The sequence below is a fragment of the Echinops telfairi genome, unplaced genomic scaffold (assembly GCF_000313985.2).
Source record: "Echinops telfairi isolate 266 unplaced genomic scaffold, ASM31398v2 ScPeMD7_7423;HRSCAF=8461, whole genome shotgun sequence".
NCBI lineage: Eukaryota > Metazoa > Chordata > Mammalia > Afrosoricida > Tenrecidae > Echinops > Echinops telfairi.
Window position 1 is genome coordinate 186,856 of NW_022111323.1, and position 15,305 is coordinate 202,160.

The window sequence follows — 15,305 nt, forward strand, 5'->3', positions numbered from 1 at the left end:
ATAACTGCACTTTTCGGGTGCCTTAAGACAGGGATGAGGGATTTGTTTTGCCATGTGGGGCTAGCGCTCCTCTGGTTGTGTAGAGTTAGCTTATTCATTATTTGCACTCACTCCAGACTGCCCTATAGAGTTATCTCCAAGTAGCTTTGTAGGCTGACCTATACCTTCTATTAAGGAGGTAAGGCTGTGAGAGTATCAGATTGGTGCTCCCTTGGCTTGGGCCAAGTACCAAGCTTATATCCACCCCAACTGGTCACACAGAAGTACATCCCTATAGCTGGGTCGGTCAGCCACCCTAGCTAGCTCCTGGTCTGGGAAAATTGTTTGGGAGAGTTGGGGAGCTACCTTCCAATGCCTTGTGCTGAAGGCCGATGACAAAGGAGAGTCTATTGGCAGGCACTGCTGCTCTTTTATTTTAATAAGTTTGTCCCTTTAATCTTGTAGTTTGGAAGTGTAGGATACCTCTCTTTGTCTCCCCTTTGCACTGGTCTCTGCAGAGTCCCTTCCATGTGTGTACTTCATCACCATTTTGCTCTGTCTCTTCAATTATACAACTCTTGGTGATGTGATTGAACTATTAAATTGTAAGATATGTGAAATATATGCCAATAAAACTTAAAAAAAAGAAAAACATATAATGTGGTGGTGCTTGCACAACTCATTTTTAGTATGTTTAAACCCCTGTGTGTTAATTGTATGTCAATAAAATTGCTATTACATGTGTGAATTTTATGTCACTAAAATGGTGAAAATTAAGAATAAAAGAATAAGCAATCACTTGAGATCAAAAGGGCAGAATTTGCCCAAGGATAATGTTTAGAAGACTTAGGAATACACAATGAATGGAAAGAAACAGGAAAAAAAAGGGAAAAAAGAGATGCTTCATTGTGGCGATTATAGCCAATGAAATTAATCAAAACCTAATTTTGAAAAGTATCTGCTCTGTAAACCTTCACCCAATTTATAAGAAAAGGACAAATATAAATAGATAGATAAACTGAAAGAGAAAAAACAGGTGTATAAGTGCTAGGTTATATTTCTGGCTTCTCAATAAAGTTATAATATTTATGAGAGCAGAAAGCCTCAATTTTCTCCCAGGGATTGGATGGTGGGTTTGAACTGCTGACCTTGTGGTTAGCAGCCCAAAGCATAACCAGTATGTCTCCATGGCTCCTTAGCATGCCCCCCCACACATCAAAACACACAAAAAACTCACTGCCACCAAGTATATGCCAACCATGTTAGTCTGGGTTGACTAGAGAAACAAATTCATAGGAACTAATATGTGTGTAAGAGAGAACTTTATATCAAAGAGCAATTTTATATTGAGAAAACATCTCATCCCAGTCCAGATCAAGTCCATAAGTCTGATATTACCCCATATGTTGATACTAGTCCATAAATTCCTCTTTAGACTCATGCAGCCATGCAATGACGCCAAATGCAGGAAGATAATAGGCCAGTGGGAGGAAAGTCTTGTGAATCCAGTGGTGGTGGAACCATCTCAGTGCTGGCATAGGTCTCACATGGCTCCTCCAGCTCTACGGCTCTGGATGCCATCAGCATAGCTCCACGTGGCTTTTCAACAGGAATGTCTCACAGAGAGTGAATGAGGTCATCAAGCTGCGACCTGATTGACAGGCCAGACTCCACCCCTTTCTCAACTGACAGATTATGTAGCTGCCACACCAACTGATAGTGACCCAAAGGACAGGGTAGATCTGCCTCTGTGAATATTCAAGACTGTAATTCTTTATGGGAGTAGAAAGCCCCATCTTTCTCCCATGCAGCAGCTGGTGAATTTGAATCTTCAACCTTATAGTTAGCAGCCCAACTAATAACCTACTATGTCACAAGGGCTCAATCCTTTAAAGGCATTGTGCCTACTAGCACACTGTCATGAAGTTGATTCTGACTCATAGAAAACCTAAATAAGGTTTCCAAGGCTTTGTAAATCTTGTCTGCATCTGAGATAGCCACTCTGATTATTGTTTAAAATAGTTTTATTAAAAAATCATAACATTGTGAATGAGGGGGAGTGCAGAGTGGGGACCCAGGGCCCATCTAGGGGAAATTGGACATCCCCTTGCAGAAGGGTTGCGGGGAGGTGAGGAGCAAATCAGAACGCAGTAAAGCAACAATGAAATATGCAATTTTCCTCTGATTCTTAAATGCTTCCTCCACCCCATTACCATGATCCAAATTCCACCTTACATATCCGGCTGGACTGGAGGAGGTGCACTGGCACAGATAGGAACTGGAAATACAGTGAACCCAGGACAGATGAACCCCCCAGGACCAGTGGAGAGAATGGCGATGGTGGGAGGGTGGAGGGAAGGAGAGGGAGAAAGGGGGAACAGAGGACAAGGTCTACATGTGTCCTCCTCCCTGGGGGACGGACAGCGGAGAAGTGGGTGAGGGAGACGTGGGATGGGGTAAGATGTGATAAAATAATAATAAATTATAAATAATCAGGGGTTCGGGGTGAGGGGGGAGCGGGGAGGGAGGGGGAAAAATGAGCTGACACTAGGGGTTCAAGTGGAAAGTGGGTGTCATAAGAATGATGAAGTCAACATATGTACTAAAGTGCTGGACACAGATGACGTATGTACAGATTGCGATGAGTTGTATGAGCCCCTAATCAAATGATTATTTAAAAAAACAGTTTTATTGACATATAATCCACAAACCATATGCACATTTTTAAAAAGCAACCATCACCACAATCAATTTTTGAACATTTTATTTTTTACTCATTGTTTTTAGCTTCCCATTTCCCCACTAATTCCTCTGCCATAAATGTAAGAAACGATAATTATCGTTACTGTCTCTATAGACTTACCTATCCTGGGTTTCATGTAAAGAAAATCATACAACCTCCCCACCCGAGAAAGAATAACAGAATATAACAGAAAATTCCTAATCTGAGAGAAAGCAGAAACTAATAAAATTAGAACAAATTGAAAACAGATCAAAAGGGAAATTAATGATAATCTATGGCTGCAGTATTCGTTTTTTGATTCACTCTGGTCCATAGGAAGACTTTTCACAGCCATGTTCAATGGTACCAGGAAATTCAATGGAGGCTTAATCCATGTGGGAGCTTTGCAAATGAATTTTTGGTTTTCATGGTTCTGCACAGCTTTCCATAGGGTAGGCACTCAGAATTTAAGCTCTAATACAATTCCCTCTTCTTATCTTGGATTTTATTATTTATAATCCTTGGGTCACACAGGCTGGTGTTCTCCCATGCTTGGGTGGAACTTCACTTAGATGGCAGCCTATTTTAAGATGCTTTTAAGATTCCTATCTTTCTGATAGTCAGGTACCATCCACTTTCTTTACTACATTTTGCTATTGCACCCATATTTTCAGTAATTCGTTCATGAGGGTAAGTATTGAACTTACATCATAAGAACTGATTGTTCTTAGATTATGGTTTACAGTTAAATACAAGCTCAAAATACATTAATATATCGAAGATATATATTCTTGTTCCACTTAAAGGCAGATTGTCAGCTTTTTGAGAGATAATGTAAGCAACCTCCATGGGACCTTTGGCAATTCTAAAAATAGTATCATCAAACTAGGAAAATGCTATACAATTTAAAATAGTATTGAGATAAAGGGGATATTCATATATGGTAAAGCTCATAAGAGCAGAATACATGGGATGCTCAGTTATACATATTGAAAAACTTAAGTGATTGAATCTGTTGAAGAAAACAATAAGGGTTATACACAGGGTACAAAGTTCAATGACACTTATTTACTACAACAGAACTATGTCTGTAGAACTAAAATATTTCTTCAAAAGCTAGGACAATGTGAAAGTGGCAAGTATATGGTAGTCTTAAGTTGTCTTTTATGGGCAACCTCAAAAGCAAGAAATTTGAACCAAAGTCCAATGACATACAAATCCATGTCCTTGGGGTAGCAGCCCTCCTCTTCTCTCACTAAGGCAAAACAGCTTTAGTCCAAATGAATATATTTATTTTAAATATAAATAAATTTTATATATCCTTTAATTTTATAATAGATATGCTTAGGGTAAAGTCTGGTTCACTTAGTGGACTTTCTAACTCAGATTCCTCTGATGCAGCATATGTAATATGCTATACACCTGTTGCTAGGTGCTATCAAGTGATTTCTGACCCATAGTAACCCTGTGTACAACAGAATGAATCACTACCCAGTCCTGCATCATCCTCACAACTGTTCTAATATTTGAGCCCATTGCTATACTATTATATTGATTCATCTTGTTGAAGGCATTCCTCTTTAGTAGAGAACATTTAATCTGTAGGCTAGGTATCCTATAGGAAGGGACCTGTGTCACCAAAGGTTGAAAATAAACCTCATTAAAATGCATGTATCATTACATATATAGTACAGGGTGGATTTTCCTCCTTGGGGGTCCATAAAAGCAATGTTAAGTGTTTTCCCCAAAGGCAAGCCACCCTCCCACCCCACAACCATGAACAAAAGGGAGATCATCTTCTTAGAGCCAGACACACCCCTACTCTTTGTCATGACTCTCCACCAGAGTGTTCTGAACACCATTGTAGGAGTTTCCACCCATTAAGACAGTGCAGTAGGATATTACCACATGGTATGGATTCTTCCATCATCTCCCACTCCCCTCTAATGAGAAGCTGTTCTTAGATGAGGTGAGGCTTCCCCTAGAGAAGTGGTCTTTATAATATACAAATAAGAGAGTGATACATGGGTTACAAATGATAAACAATCATACCACCTGTTGCCTGAAATCTCAACAGAGCCAGAACAAAATAATGGAGAATCAGGAACCACCCCCACCACCACCAAAAAAAAAGAAGCCCAGGGCTATATGGCTTCATAAGGGAATTCTTTCGGTGAGGTGAAGAACTGCCACCAATTATGCACAAACTGTTCCAGAATATAGAAAGAGACAACAAACTCCAAACCTCAGTCTATGAATCAAGCATAACTCTGATACCCAAACCAGGCAAAGAGAGAAAACTACAGACTATTATCCTTCATGAACATAGACGCAATTATTCTCAAGATAATTCTGGCCAATAGAATCCAACAACATATAAAATAAAGTCACCACGATCAAGAGGAATTCATATGGGATTCAAAGTTCAACATTAGAAAAACAGTTAATGTAATCCACCATATAAACACGACAAAGAGTAAGAATAACATGAATATATCAATAGTAGCAAAAAGTCATTGAGAAATTTTCAATATCCATTTCTGATAAAACACTCAATAAAATTGGAATAGAAGGGAAATTCCTCAACAGAATAAAGGTCATATACAAAAAAAAAAAATCACAAAAAAACCCACCAATACCACATTCAATGAATGGGCAAAAACTGAAAATATTTCCCCCGAGGAGAACTAGAAAAGGATGCCCCTATCACTCATATTCAACATTGTACTGGAAGTCTTAGCCAGAACTATTAGACAACAAAAATAGATCAAAGGTGGTAGTTACATGATCTCCTGTCAACCTAAGGGTATTGTGAGTGAAGGGGTGGAGTTTAACCTGTCAATCAGATCGCAGCTTGGTGACCTCATTTGGAGGCACAATGGAGATAAATAGCTCACTGGAGGCTGGACCCAATCTTTCTCTGCATTCCCTTTCCTGCTGTTGAGACACTCAGAGAGTTGAAAGAGCCATGTGGAGACCCGAGCCAGCATTGAGATGCTGCCACTGCCACTGCATCCACAAGAATTTCTTCCAACTGGCCTGGGATCTTCCTGTATTTGGTGTCATTGTGAGTGACTATGTAAGTCTGAAGAGGCATTTATTGACTAGTACTGGGCATATGGGCTAATATCGGACTTGTGGACTTGATTTGTACTGGGTTGGGATATTTTCTCAATATACAATTGCTCTGTTATATAAAGCTCCCTCTTACACACATGACTATCTCTGGATTTGTTTCTATAGTCAACCCGGACTAACACACAAGTGAATACAACTGGGCAAAAGAGAAGTGAAACTCTTGTTATTTGCAGACAACATGATTTTATATAGAGAGAATCCCAAGAACACCACAAAAAGATTGTTGAAAACAATTAAGAGATTTGGTAAACTAACAAGATGCAAGATTCACAAGCATAAATCAATCAATACAACGTTTACCTGTGAAGAGAATTCCAAAAAAAGCATCAAGGAAAACAATACCATTTACAATAGCCACACAAAAATTTAAATACCTAAGAATAAACCTAACCAAGGAAACAAAAGACCTGTACAAAGAAAACTATAGAACTTTATTGCAAGAAACCAAAAGAAGTATGCCTTATGTTCATGGATAGGAAGACCCGATATTGTGAAAACAGCAATACTACCTAAAGCAATCTACAAATTTCAATCCAAATATCAACATCATTCTTCAAAGATATGGAAAAACTAATTACCAACTTCATATGGAGAAGGAAGAAGCCCAGGATAAGCAAAGAATTTCTCAAAAAGAAGAACAAAGTTGGAAGCCTGTCACAACCCAACATCAAAATTAATTACACAGCCACATTAGTCCAAACATCCTGGTATGGTACATAGGCCAATGAAACAGAATTGAAAACCCAGAAACAAAAGTATTCACCTACAGGAAACTTGATTTTCTTGACAAAAAATCAAAACAAAACACAACCCCCGAAAACCATTAAATGGGAAAGGAACACCCTCGTTAGCAAATAGTGCTGGAATAAATGGATCTCTGTGTGCAAAAGAGTGAAATGGGATGTGAGATAGTTAAAGTTTATTGTGCCCACCTGGCCAATAAACACATGTGGGGTTAATTGAAGGGTGGAGAGATAAATGGCTTGGTGAACCTCGCCTTTCTAGTTCTCGGGTCTCTACCTTTCTGATGGTTGGACCAGGGTTCAGCTGCCTTAGCCAGTTCCCTGCTTCAGCTTGGAAGGCTCACTTCCTGCAAGACATCCCTGAGGAGAAGCCACATGGACCTACCCCGAACCCCTGCTAGCACTGAGGTGTTTAAACATTCACTGACTTGGCTTTCCTCCAGCAGTCGGCATCATTGCGTGTGTTTTGTGAGATAGACTGGCACCAGACATATGGGCTAATGTTGGATTTGTGGGCTTAGGCAGATCTGGGTTGGGATGTTTTCTTGATGTGCACTTACCCTTTATATAAAACTCTCTCTTATACATATGAGTTTCTGTGGATTTTTTTCTCTAATGTACCCAGACTAACACAGGATGCATGTATCCTTCCATGCACAAAAAAGTCGACTCAAGGTGGATTAGAGATATAAATGTAAACTCCAGAGACATAATTCATCAATAAGAAAACTGAGACACTCCTGGCACTTTCCCCTGTCCCTACCTCCTCCCCACCCCAGCCCCAACCCCAACCCTGCAACAACAACAAAGAAGAAAACTGAGACAACTTTAAAGGTCCTATTGTTTATGCCTTATTGTAAGGGATACACATACTACCAAATATAATAAAGAAAACACAATCAATGGTAAACCAATTATGCACGTCAAAAGGCTTCATTGAAATCATGTAAAGAGAACTCACGGATTGGGGGGGAAAATCTTAGTGACACAACAGCAGAAAAAAGGACTAATCACTTAAATCTATAGAATTTTGCAATACTTCAATAAGAAAAAATATATATAATCCAATTAAAAGTGGGCAAAGGACAGGAATAGACAATTTATAACGGATGACACTTGAATGGTTAACAATCACAAGGATCATTAGCCATCTGGGAGAATGAAATCAAAACACCCTCAGCAATAGCCCAGTTCAAAATTACAGAGAACAACAAATGCTGGAGAGGGTGTAGAGAGATTGAAACTCTCATACACTGCTGGTGGGATTGTAAACATGTACAAGCATTGTGGAAAGTGCTACGGCACTTCCGGAAGCAACTGGAAATAGCAATATCATACCACCCCGCACAGCAATATCTCTGCTGGGCATATACCACAAAGTAATAGTCAAAACACAAACAGACATGTACTCTCCCATGTTCATAGCAGCAGAGTTCACAAAATTGTGAAGCTGGAAACAGCCCAAATACCCATCAGTAGAAGAATGGATAAAGAATCCCTGGTATATACACACAATTGAATACAGGCATCCCTAAATAATAGTGGTGAAAACATGAAACACTTTATGACATGGATGCACCTGAAAACCATTATGCTTAGTTAGTCACAAAAGGACAAATATTGTGCGAGTCCACTACTATAAGTATAAAAACCAAGACAAAGGCAGGCTTCTGTTCTCAAGTCATGCAGTCTTCTAATATGGTCCCCCAAGCAATTAAGTAGTGTGTCTTCCTATTTCCCATAAACCATATATCACCCCATTGTTTCAACATACTAAAAAGCACCTCAAGAGGTGGTCTCACTCCAGATGGGGTCAGTGTCTCGTGTTTTAGGGAGAGGAAGAAGATCAATCAATTTCAGCCATATAGCAGTGTTCTATGATCATTCCAAATCAATAGACCCAAGAATAATTAGTGATCCTTAATGGGAACTAGGATAAAAAAGAGGGAGGGGACATGTCTGCAATGGAGAAAGTGATTACACTTCTGATGGCGAGTAAACCAAAGGGGTGGGAAAACCACCACTGAGAAAAATGCTTAACATTACTTAGACCCTAAGAGTACATATGCCCAATATTATGTTCCTCACTCGGCACTTTTGACCTAGTTCCTATGTAGCCCCTCATGAACAAGCCAACGTGCTACAAACAACTGGGACATTTGTGCCTGACAAAAGACTGTCTTTTTGAAGCACAGCACCCTTCATATACAACAGCAGAAGGGTCAGAATTGGAAACACCATTAAGAGAACTGGACATTATCATAAACTGGCAGATCTAAGGAACTAAAACACTCCCTTGAACTTAAACTGAAATACCCTTGTGCTGTTCTTGTTAGGTGCCTTTGAGTCCATTCGAACCAATAGTGACCCTATGCAAAACAGAACAAAATACCACATGGTTCTGGGCTGTCATTGCAATTGTTCGTATGCCAGAGCCCACCCTTGCACAGTCACTATGTCAATCCACCTCATTGAGGGCCTTCTTTTTCGCTATCCCTCCACTTTGCTAAGCATGATGTCCTTCTCCAGTGACCGATCTCTCCTGACAATATGTCCAAAGTATCTCAAAGTCTTGCCATCTTTGCTTCTAAGGAACACTCTGGCCATTTTTCTTCTAAGACAGATTGGTTTGTACTTTTAACCGTCCATGGAATTTTCAGTATTCTTCTCCAGCACCATAATTCAAATGCATCTATTCTTCTTTTGTCTATGTTTCAGCAAGCTGATGAAGCACTGGAAGCACTCATTCATCTATGCCAGGAAATCTGGAAGACAGCAACTTAGACAACTGACTAGATCTATATTCGTGCCCATTCCAAAGAAAGATCCACAATGTGTCCATTCCAATGACAGATGGCACAACAGAATCCTCAAACTACAGAACAATATCACTGATATTGCACGCAAGTAAAAATTTGCTGAAGATCATCTATAAATGATTGCAGCAGTACATTGATAAGGAATGCCAGAAAATTCAGGACCAGGATGGCTTTGGAAAATAATGTGGAACGAGGGACATAATTGCTGATGTCAGGTGGATCTTGGGGGCTCAAAGGAGAGAATAGCAGAAATATGTTGACTTGTGTTTTATTGACTATGCAAAGGCATTCAACTGTGTGGATCACAAACTATGGAGAACCTTGAGAAGAATGGGAATTCCAGAACACTTAAATTCTCTCATGAGGAACTCAGACATGGATCAAGAGGCAATTGTGGAAAAAGAACAAGGGAGTACTGCATAGTTTAAAAAGGGAAAGTGGGTGTCAGGTTTGTATCCTCTCACCATACATGCTCAATCTGTATGCGTAGCAAATCATTAGAGAAGCTGGTTTATATGAAGAAGAGTGCAACATCAGGATTAGAGGAAGGTTTATTAACAACCTCTGGTATACAGATGACACAACCTTGTTTTGTGAAAGTGAGGAAGACTTGAAGCACTTGCTAATGGAGATCAAGGATTGCAGATTTCAGTATGGATTATGATTCAATGTAAAGAAGACTGAAATCCTCATAACTGGAAGAGTTAGTAACATCATGATAAATGGGGAAAAGTTTGAGTTTTCAAACATTTTGTCTTGCTTGGATCACAATCAATGCTCATGGAAGAAGCAGCTAAGAGCTCAAAAGACACATTGCATTATGTAAATCTGATGTAGAAGAGCTCTTTAGAGTTTTAGAACACAAGGATGTTACTTTAAGGACTAAAGTATTCCTGGCCCAAGCCATGGTATTTTCCACTGCCTCATATGCATGTGAAATTTGGACATTGAATAAGGACATTTGGCATTGAATACCCTAGTATTGAGGTCTGCAAACTATGGTTCTCAAGCCACATGTGTCTCTTTCAGTACATATATGTGGCTCTGAAGTACAATAGAAAAATTTTAAAGGATAATATTCAGGTCATGATTATTTCATTTGTGTGTGTGTGTGTGTGTATACATCAAATACATTTATGGTTCTCAAATGATTATGAGGGACAAGATTTGCTTTTCCTTCTCAAAAGTTTGCCAACCCCTGCCCTATTAGAGTGGCAGATATTCGCTATCCCAAGATTAGGGAATTGGTAGTCATTGAACTTTAGGTTTATTCAAACCCATTGCTTAAGGAAGCCAATGAAGGGTCACCTGGGACCAAAAAATATTTGCTGTTTTTGTGTCCTCTCTGCTTTTTTTGTGACATGTGTTTGTCTACCAGAGATTATTCTGCTTTTATAAATAATATTGAAAATATTACCCTATCTCCAACCTTCATGGCTCATGTAACTAGTGTCCAGTCACCTAAGTTTCAAAGTTGTACACAGTAACAATGCATGCATTGTAGTTCAAAAGATTATCCTACAAATGTATAAATTCTTTTTCTCAATAGTGCTTTAAATTCTACACTATTGACTAAGTTACTGATTCTATCAATAGAATTTCCTTATGCCCCATGAGTATGTTTTATGATGTACTCCAATAAAATGATAATGATGTCTCCAAAGTGAACCAGGGAGATATATAAGTCATAGATATATGAATGGATTTTGAGTTCTTACTTGATCATACCCCAAATATAAGAACAATTCGTTATTATGACATGGCCCTTCTTGGTACTCACTTCCATGAGGAGATCACTGAAGACGTAGGTGCTTGGCTATTAGAAAAAAATAGCATCTGGGGTCTTTCAATCTTGTCTAAAAACAATCAGCCATCTAAATAAGGAGTCAGCTAAGTCCACGTGGAAAAAGTACACCAGGCTGTGAGATCCAAGAGCCTAAATTCTAAACAATCGGTTTGCAGAATGATGGGTGGTCTACAAAGACAGTAACTGTATGAATAATTACTTGGGGGCATGGAAATTGAGGTTGGAGAGGAATGGGGGGTTAACAGCAATGAGGACAAGAATGAGGAAAATGTACCAAAGTTGTACAAAATGTACCCTTCTTGATATAACTGAAATATGGAATTTTATGCTATGTTATTTATATCTAAATAAAACTATTAGAAAACAATGATGAGATTTCAAATACCTCATGACATGGACAAAATTGGAAGACATTATGCTCAGCAAATTTAGTCATTTTCAAGAAGGTACATATTTCATGACACCATTATTATAAAGGAAAAAAAAGAAAGAAAATGGTTCTCACACCAAAGTAAAGGACTTTGAAGACAATGACAAGGCTGGGGGGAAAGGGAGCGAGGAGGGAAGGACATGAGAGGAAGAAGGGAGGGTGGGTGGTGGGAAAAAAAGAAGGAAGAGTCATATGTATGGGCAATTAATGGGATACTCTCACTGTTCTGATGTGATGGGTTCTGCACTACATAGGTTTTTATTTGTATTATATGGTTTTCTTTGTAAGTATTAAGTATACTCCACAAGTAAAAGGGGAAAAGAAAAGTAAAATATAAAAATTTTAAAAATGTACTTTAGAAAGAGAGAGAAGGATCACAACCTTAAAAACCCTCCAGTTTGCTTACCTGTCAAATCTGAACACTGATTTGAGTGGTTATAAAAGGAGGAAAATTAAAATTGTAACTGACTTCAATTTCTTTTGACACACAAGCTAGTTTCAAACCAACAAACAAAAATAGCCACACAGAGCTCACAGACAATACTAATACTCACAAGTAAGGGAGTTTATTAGGAAATGTAACTGGTTACCACAAATCAGGATCAGTAAACAGTAAGGATATAGTCATTGGTCCACAGCAACACTTCTCAGTCAGTAGCCAAGCCACTCTTCAGTTCTCAGAATCTGTGACACTTGGTCCCTTGACATATGCCACTGTGGACCAGGAGGGCAATCCACTGCCCTGTCTTACAGTTCTATAGTCTCAGCACTGCTTCATGGCTCTCTCATGATCTCCCTACCTTAGCCCCTGTTCTCAAACGGTCTCCTTTGCTCTGTCCCAGGTCTCTGTGTCATAGCTTCTGGTGCCTCTGGTTTCAGTCTCAGCTACTTAAGACAAGTCTCAAACATGCTTCATTAATGGCTATTCTTTCAGTGGTCCTGGAATTTCTCTCTGTGTTCCTATTTTTGAGATAGCTCATTCTTAAATGAAAGTTTGTTTTTTTCTCTTCAGCAGATCATACCCAAGGAAACAAAAGGTGGTGACTTGAGTCACAGCCTCTACTAAAATGGAGACTCAGAATATACTCCACCTTAATCGTATAACAACTCCCTCAAAAAATGGGATTATAACCACAGGCATAGATGGTACAATTTATAGTACATCACAAAAGGGATTATGGCTAGCAGGGCCATATTAAACAATTGACTATGTCTCAGATATCATGGTACCATCCTCTACCTAGCACAGTGATTAAGGACAAAGACTCTGAGGTTGGACAGATCTAAAATTCAAATCCTGGTCACATGATTTGAATATAAATCTGTCAATATAATAGGTATGTGAATATGCCAGTTACTTAAGTGATTTGAGCTTCACTTTCTGTAAACATTAAAATGGAAAAAAATAATAAAATTAATTTCTGCCTCCCTAACGCTTTTTGTGAAAATTCCATGAGGAAATGCATGTACAGGGTACAGTTCTTGGCTCAGTACAAGTGATCAGCTGTTATTAAACTTTTATTTGTTTAGTGCTCAGAAGTGAAACTGAAGTGACAGATACAGATTTGCAGGTGATTATTGTAGAAGAAGGGAATCCTGGTCATGTACTGGTTGCATGTTGGGCTTCGATCTGAAAAATCAGCAATTCAAAACCATCAGCTGCTCCTAGGAAGAAAGATGGAACTTTCTACTCCCACAACCAGTTACAGTTTTGGAAACTCACAGAGGCAGTTCTACCTTGTCCTATAGGATTGCTATGAGTTGGCATTGACTTGATGCCATTGAGTTTTGGTTTGGTTTGGTTGTAGATCTGTTGAAACCATGGGCAAAAATGAGAGAATTTGTTTTAAAGTAGACAGGGAAAAGAGCTGAGGATCACATCCAAGGAAATACCAGTCTCTAAAAGGAGCAGGAAGAGACATAAGAAGCAATGGAGGAGAACATGAAAGAGGTGCTATGTCAGACAGAACATAAACATATTATTTCAAGAAGGCATGAAAGGTTAATAGTACAGAAAGAGTAGGATAAGAGGCAAAGAAAAGTCAAATTGATTTGCACAATTTAAAGTTTATCTGAGACCTCTATCAAAGAGTCTCCATGGATCAAGAAATAGAATACAGTGGTTGGGGTGATAGTAAATCAAGGTTAGGAAGTGTAGAACACACTAACTAGAAGATTATTTAGAAATTTGACTGAAAGAGGAGGGCATGATGGGGGTCTAGAAACAGAGGTAGGAAACAGATTGAAGAGGAGTTTTCTCTTCTTCACTTTAATTTTCTTTTGTTCACAGATAGGAACTAACTAAACTTGTTCATAAACACAAGAGATGTAGTTTAGTAGATGGAGGGGTTGAAAGAGAGCAGACACAGTTGATAGAATGAGAGGGTTTGAGGAAACAGGGATGAGTGGACCCAGGGCAGAGGTGGAGGGCTTAACTCTGCTTGGTCCAGAGATAAAAGGAAAGAGTAGGTATGGGTGTAGGGAAGTGTGTCTTATTATCTTTGAGTCCACAAAGATCAGAAAGTTAGGTGACAGAGGTATTTGGCATGCAGAGAAACAAAGAAAACAAAACAAACTCGGTACTATCGACCCATTATGGCCCTATAGGGCAGGGTAGAATTTCCCCTGTGAGTTGTCGAGACTGTAACTTTAGGGGAGTAGAAGCCCTGTCTTACTCCCAAAGAGTGGCTGGTGGATTTGAACTGCTGACCTTGCGGACTGTAGACCAACATTAACCAGTAGCCAACAGGGCAAGCAGCAAGCCCCCAGGAATGCTAGAGAGGAAGGGCTAAGGGGGTTTGTGGGAGTAGAGCTTCAGAGGTTGAGGACATTGTCTTCAACACAGGAATTCCCTGATACACAAAGGAAGCCTTATATTGGGGATGAGGAAAGAGTGAATGAAGGGACAAAATGCCAGAAGTTGGATAAGTATGTATGTATATGTGGTGTGTGGCAGGATTATTATTGTGTCAAAATGACCTTCATTATAAATTGGAAACCTGTTTAGTTGTTCCTTGCAAAAGGCTTATCTATAGCTGGAAGAAAGCATGCTGGGATTGCGTGCTGCCTCCTATCTCTCACTTTTCAATTTCCTCCACACTTTGAGCTTAATTTAAGTGAAATTTGCCTATTGGACAGGAGAGGGCTCCAAAGACCTTTGCTAGTTCTCACTTTCCTATCTCCAGAATCAATCAGAAATCCCAGAAGCCAGAGGAGAAACTATTTATAAGGAGCTTTTTTAGAATACCCCTCTGGAAGGCTATGTCTCAGTCTTAGCAGTCCAGTAGTTCTTGATGGAACTACTGGTGTAGGCAGTTGGAGATGTGGGCTCTGCATCTGGGAACTCTGCTCTCAGTGGGAAGTACAGGTAGACAATTGCCAAAATTTAGCCAGCCAAGAGAGTGAAAAAACAAAACAAAACTTGAACCCTGGATATGGAGGGGTAACCCTGGATACAGACTTAGTTTCCTAGCAAAATATTAATTTTGTCTGCCTCTACTGCAGTTCCCCTGCTTCTCCTCAAATGATTCTGTAATTGTGAGAACATAATCCTTTGAGCTACAAGTCTACAAGAAAATGAAGTGTTTTTGAAGCTCACTTGTGTGCCAATATTTTTGTGGTAGTCAGAGACTCAAATTGAAGGCATTTGACTCCTTCCAGCTTCATT

General features: G+C 39.3%; 1 non-coding gene across 1 annotated transcript; it reads left to right on the forward strand.

The window, feature by feature from the left end:
• The first annotated feature begins 12,026 nt into the window (after window positions 1-12,026).
• LOC115872318 lies at window positions 12,027-12,146 on the forward strand. Its single transcript, XR_004047798.1, has one exon. It is a non-coding gene; the product is annotated as a small nucleolar RNA SNORA61 (small nucleolar RNA).
• The last annotated feature ends 3,159 nt before the right edge of the window (window positions 12,147-15,305 follow it).